Here is a 7,149-nt window from a genome sequence, read left to right as displayed (position 1 = left end):
TCCGGATAATCCATGTAGAGATGTAGGACTGGCAGAGTCACAACATAGAGTCGAGAACTTATCAAGAGCACTCTGGTTGTGATCTTTTGGTTTAACGAGGAACTTTTGCCATAAGTAGTTCATGGTATTTGGAAGAGGAAAATACCACGGACCTCGAGGACTATCGCAAAGGTTACTAATATCCTAAAGGAACTAGAAAACACTATCAACATGAAGTAAGTAGGGTGAATCTCGGGTTCAGGAACCCAGAAATAGAAGGCCTACTAACTAAATGGCATCATGGGATGCTTTCAAGAATGGCGGCCAAAATCATCACACTGGGAACACAAAACATGGCCATATTACTGGGTGGTTCTCTAAGACATCCTAGTGTTCCTAATAATAGCTTCAACATATATGTTGAGGCAATGGAGTACCTCAACACATCGATTAGTGTGCTTAAACTGACCCAAAAGGACATCGAGAACATGAAGGAAACATTTGCAAGTGAATCAGACTATTTGGAAACTTGGGATGACTTGGACAGCATAACGGCTGTAACTGTTCAAAAAGATTTGAGACATCCTGCAAATTGGTAGCATAACCACTCAATATCATAATATCAAGGTTCTGAGACCAACTGTTAACACACTGAAGTACTAGAAACTGAACTGAGACTCGAATCCATCATACCTATAACTCTCTAGCATAGTAACTCGTCATCCTGATAGATAGATGAGAAGGCCTAGTTACTTAACCCCATAGAAAAGAAGAGGATGACTCAGATCAGAAGGGCATAAGGTAAAGGAGTAAAAAGAGCCTTACGTTCCCTTCCACAATCAATTCCCTTATATAACTAAAGCATTTCTAGACTCGACTTCGACCAGTTTGGCTTGGTAATCCTACAGGCAGTCAGGCTCTGATACCAAAGCTGTCAGGACCCCGATCCTAAGTCACACCGATATAGCATGTAACACATCATATCACTTTGCGGCCTCACGCACGGTATTCCCACGGGTGCCACCTTACCTGGCCCGGGACCATTTGCGCCTTTTGGCTCACGTATATGATAGTGTCGCTAGCATCCATATGACAAAGAACCCGGGCCTACAAGACTAGTCGTAAACCCAAGGTGGCACTAACTTACAGGGACAGGCATACATGACCCAGCAACGAACGTGTTGATCATCAACGTATGAACCCAAGTCGTAGCAAGCTACAAGGACTTAAAGGAACAATGCGTGACATTTCCCCGAAGGGACAGACACGGGAACGAATAAGGACACATGCCGGCCAGCCTAAGTGTTCCAGAGCAGTAGCAAGGTACCATGGCTCAGTGGAAGCACTAGGAGACATTTCCCCATAAGAGAGGCTACCAAGAATAAACAACTAGGTTGTCGGATCCCACACATACGAAGCATTTCAAAATCATACACACAATATGCTCGATGTGTGCAAATACAACATGGCATCACAACAAAACCCTACGAATCAAAGTATTTATTCAGAAGGCTCCGAGGAGTCATACATAGTAAGAATTACAATCATGGGTCACATGACCCAACATACAGAGCATACAAGCAACGGAAGCATAAACATGTCTGGGTACAGACAACTACAAATGGAAAAGGCTGAGAAGCCTGACTATCTACAAGACCCTCCCAAGGTACAAGATCGTAGCTGAGGTAACATGCTAAACGTCGAAGTCCACGCGGAACTACTAGTGAGACTGAAGTCTCTCTGCAAAAACATAAATTAAGCAAATATGAGTACAAATGTACCCAGCAAGACTTACATCAGAACTAGCTACATATGCATCAGTATCAACAAAGGGATGGTGGGGTTTAACTGCAGCAAGCCAGCTTTGACTCAGTGGTTATCCTGAACTACGTCTACAAGTAACTCTTTTGAGGTGGCGCACACGAGTCCACCTATTCACCAATCAATACACCACTATGGATCCGCTCCCGTCTCCCTACGAGAATGCCATCCATAGCACTCACGCTTATCTTGCGCATTTTAGAGTATCCACTTTCACTTGCCTATGAGCTGTATAGGCAACCCAGAAGTCCTTTACCGCGGACGCGGCTATTTGAATAGATCATTTATAGCCCTGCAGATGTTTACTCCTTCACACATGTTTCCACCACTTAGCGTCTGCACACGACATGTGCTCGGCAGACTTCAACCGAAAGCCGATGTGGGTGTAGACCATGACCTGACTAACCACAAAAGTCCCTAGTCCAGGTTTATCACCTATTTAGGTTCCATCCGCAGGGAGTCTGGCCGAGTTTCCTCTACGGCCCCGAACGATGTGTGCAGGGTTCCCAAGGCACCAAACGGGCGACTCGGTACACCGGGCCACATGCCTACTGCAGCGCAGCCCACCCCTCGGGTCAGCGCTGCGCACGGCCTCTAGCATACTACAAACACCAGAAACTACTTGCAACTCCGGGACAGAGGATAGGGGGGTCAATAAGTCGAGCGGGGTCATATTTTAGGGCCCAATGTGTGGTAGTAGCTGTTCATGGATCACAAACACAGAACTCAGTTCCCGAGGATAGTTTCAATGAGACAAACACCATGTACTCCTACATGGCCTCTCACCGCTACCTTTACCAAATCGTGTTCACACATTTAGCTCTCAGCAGTAGGACATGTTCACGACATTCCAATTCATCCGTGATGAATCAGACCTGACTCAACTCTAAGCAGTAGCAGGCATGACAACAAGCATGAATGAGTAGGCACGTCAGGGCTCAAACAAAACCTACTCATGCTAGTGGGTTTCATCTATTTACTGTGGCAATGACAGGTCATGCAGAGGAAAGGTGTTCAACTACCACAGCATGTAACAGTTGAATCGTTTTTGTCCTAATGCAGTAAAAGAGATCAGAAGCGAGAGAGTGGGTTTGTATCTGAATGAACAAGGGGGTTTTGCTTGCTTGGCACTTCTGAAGATAGTAATAGCTCTTCATCGGTGTCAATGATCACAACGTCGGAACAACGTCCACTGAGAGGGAACAAACACCGACAAACAAGAGGGAACACAACAATGCAATGTAACACTATGATGCATGAATGTGACATGGCAATATGCTGTTGATTGAGCTAATGCAACTAGCAACAAGTTAAACGAAGTTGGTTTGAACCTTAGTTTCAAATTCAAACTCCATATGTGAAGGTTTAAATGCCCTTTATATGATTTGTCTTAAACAGCATCCATAAGTTGTTTTAACATGCATGAAAATGGTAATGATGGATAGATTGGATTTTTCTGATCATTTTTCATGTATAAATTATTTCAATCTGAGCTACGGTTGATTTTCTGTGATTTTTAGAAGTTTAGGTTATTTTCTAAAATTCATAAATAATTTCTGATCTATTTTAAATTCCAGAAAACCTTTACTATGTCAGCACTAGGTCAGGATGACGTCAGCAAGTCAACTGGGTGGTGTAGGTTAAACCTGACCTATGGGACCCGCGTGTCAGTGTCCATCTATCTAACAGAATTAATTAACACTAAACTAATACTAAGCCTAAATTAGTTAGGGACATGGGCCCACATGTCAGTGACTTAGTGTTAAGTAAACGTTAATTAGCACTAAGCTAAAGTTAGCCAGGCTCTGGTCCCACCTGTCATTGACCCAGGGGAGGTCAAACCCCTGGTCAAACGAGTCAATCCTGCCGGAGTTGACCCGCGGCTCGTCGCCGGGGAAGCCAGAGGCGGGGGAGATGCCCGGGTTTGCATCTCAGGCGACCAAAAGGGCGGATGAGGGCATCTATGCGGAGCTGGGACTCGCCCGCATCCATCTATGCAAACGGCAAGGGCTGATGTGGCCCAAGCTCGGCGGAGGCAAGCTCGCGGCGGTGGCTGGAGTTCGGGCATGCACGGGGACGGGGCTACGGAGCACGGCGTGAGCAGACAAGAGGCTCCACGGGTTCCTGGGATCACCAGGAGCACGCCAAGGTAACTAGTACAAGCGGAGGAGCTCGGAGATGATGCATGCAACGGAAATGGCGGACGGCGGCGCTGGAGCTCGCGGGGGCAGCAGCTGCCGCACGAACTCGAGCAAGGGGGTGGTGGGGAAACGGAGAGGAGCTCACAAGGGGTCGGATGGGGCAAACGATGAGCTCGGGGAGTCCTGTCAGCGGTGAATCGACGGCGGCGGTGATCGGCTCCCGAGGTGGATGACGGTGGTGATGACGACGCTACGGCGCGTCCTGACTCGTTTGACTTGGTGGAGATGATGAGGACGACGTCTCGGAGCTCGTGGGAATGACGTGGGGGCGAGGGGTTGGCTGTGGCCGCGGCAACGACGAGCGGCGGCGACGACAGCGTTCGGTCGCAGAAGAGAGAGGGCGGCAGAGGAGGGAATGAGCACGGGAGAGAGTGAGAGGGGCCCGGCGGTGCATGGCTTCATCCGGAGATGCCCAGGGCAAAGCAGAAACCAAGAGGTGGCCGGGGCGCCTGCCAGCGCGCTGCGGCCACGTGCTCGTCCTCGTGGCCGGGAAAGAAGACGACAGGGGGGAGGCCAGTGGGCTGGGCTGCCAGGTGAGGCCAGGTTAGTAGCCTCTCTCTCTCTCTGTCTCTCTCTCTTTTATTTTCTGTTTTCTATTTATTCTAGTTTGTTTCGATTTAGTGAAAATACTAAACCATTTTTAAAACTCCTGAAAATATTTGTGGGCACTGTTGAAATTATTCCCAACAGCCTTCAACTAGTTTCAGAATTATTAGATTAATTAAAATATTTATAGGATTTAAACGCCCCAATTAAAATACAATATGGGTTAATTCAAAAATCCAGAATGTCCTAGAAATATGTTCAGCATTTTTGGTAGAGGTATTCCCCTTCATCAAAAATCATCTGGAGGCACTTTGGGTTCATTGAAAATATTTGAATTTGAACCTAGTTGAGATTCATCTGGTACTAGGGTTGAACATCCCCATTTCAAATTTAAATGGAATTTAAACATGATGCATTGATGCAATGCCACTAACTGCAAGCATTAACCTAGGGTTGTGACAGAAGCCACTAGTGAAACCTACGGCCCCCGGGTCTGCTTTCTCATATATTTGCCTTTGCGATCTACTCTTTTCCTTGCATTTATTTTGAGATCTATTAAACCAAAAATAAAAAAATACCCTGCTATGTTTTATTTCTATTTATTTTATTTGCGATCTATCTTTCAATCTACTACAAATTTATCTCCCGTTCGTTTGCCTATCTTGAGGCGCCGTTACCCGGAAGGGATTGACAACCCGTTTAACACGTCGGGTTGCGAGGATTTTTTATCTGTGTGCAGGGGCTGTTTACATTGTGTTGCTTGGTTCTCCTACTGGTTCGATAACCTTGGTTTCATCACTGGGGGAAATACCTACCATCGCTGTGCTGTATCATGCCTTCCTCTTTGGGGAAATACCGACGTAGTTCTAGCAGACATGAACTTTCTGGCACCACTGCTAGGGAGTCATCAGTAACAAGCAAAGAGCACTGATGGAAGACAGCTTGTTTTTCATTGAAAATCGATCAGCTTCACCAGCCGATGCAACCATGAGGCGCAACCATGAGCATTAATAGGTCATCATGGTGATGCATCATCCATTTGGCATCAAGTTTGGGTGAGGCACCTATGAAGTTCGACAAATCCTCACTATGGTCTGTTTCTTCTCAGTAATCAAGCTCGAGGAAGGAAGAACCACGTGGCTGAGGACAGTGAGGCGGAACAACAATGGTCATCCAATTTTGTGCAGTTCCACTAAAATTGAGGACGACATGCCCGGGTATGGAGATACGCATCGCTGTTTGCAAAAATATAAAAAAGGATATAGTGTTGTTACTTTGTTTTGGCAGTGGTACAAGATTACCAGTGACATCTCAATTGTCAATAAGAATTAATGAAAAGTACACCAACAAACAGAAGCATCATGATTATCTTGATAGGAACTAAACCAGGATACCCGAGAAAAAAAGCATTTCTTCATTTAACCATTGATAGTATTAGATTAGCAGCAGCAATCGGAGCATATGGACAATGACCGCACAACCACCATGTACTCTTTGTTGAAACAACATGTATACCTCCGCTGAGGCATAAACCAGGACAACTTTTCGAGTGGCATTTCCTCTATAATAGTAGGTGATGTTGGACCAGCTGACGAACCCTAGCTACTGTACATGGGGAGCTGGGGATTAGTCGCATAGAAGAAAACCCGCATGCAGCGACCTGGGGAGCTGGACCAGTACAAGAAGTTATACCTCAGGTGGGGGATATGTCGCTTAGGCGGGCGGGCGGGATGTGCCCACACGACGGCAGCGAACAAGGGCGTGGAGGACCTTCATCTGTGGCAGCGCCGGCTCCGAGAGGACGGTGCGCATCGGCTTCCTCCATCACCGACGGCGACAACGTCAATGCTGCACCTCCCCACCTCCCGCAGCGGACGGGATTCGGCCGGATCTGTGACCACCGGTGAGGAGAGAGATAGAGTGGACACTGTCATCTTTTTTTCATATGGAGAGGGTGAGAGAGCAAGACGCGAGAAACCCTATCAAACAAGAGGCTATATATACAATGGAGTAAAAAAATACTCTCCATAGCAGTGGTTTTAAATAGAATACGCGTGTTCCCGGGAAAAAGAAACGAAAACTAGTGGACAATTTTTTTGACGTACCAAGGAACAAAGTCGATCAAAAACACTCCCCCGCTTCCAGGTCACGAGAGTCGCCATGCACACACACACACACAGACATAGACATGCATATGCGTGTTTACGTAAAATTCCATCTCTATCTCCATCCCCAATCATATTTGTCCAACTGGCACATTATTTATGTTGTTAATTATATACGCAGCAATATTAACGTACAACATCTCTTGTTTGCTGGCGTCTGGACCGCTGCCACTCCCGCTCCTGACCAACCCGAACGCTCTTCCTCACCCGCGCGCGCTTCCCTCCCGAAACGGTCAGTGCCGCATTCATGCCCGGCCAGAGCGGACGCGACCTCTCACTAGCGCCGGCATTGAAGCAGCGCGCCAGCCGAGAGAGCGTCACCCGCGCCGCTTCTCGGTGCACGCGACTACTCCGCGTTCAAAGGTCGCAATAGCCGGCCACAACATGCATGTAAAAAGTTCTTGGGAGTCCATGCTACAGCTAGCTGTCCTCCCCCA

The sequence above is a fragment of the Triticum aestivum genome, chromosome 4D (genome assembly GCF_018294505.1).
Source record: "Triticum aestivum cultivar Chinese Spring chromosome 4D, IWGSC CS RefSeq v2.1, whole genome shotgun sequence".
NCBI classification, from domain to species: domain Eukaryota; kingdom Viridiplantae; phylum Streptophyta; class Magnoliopsida; order Poales; family Poaceae; genus Triticum; species Triticum aestivum.
Note: the sequence above shows the minus strand (reverse complement) of the source record.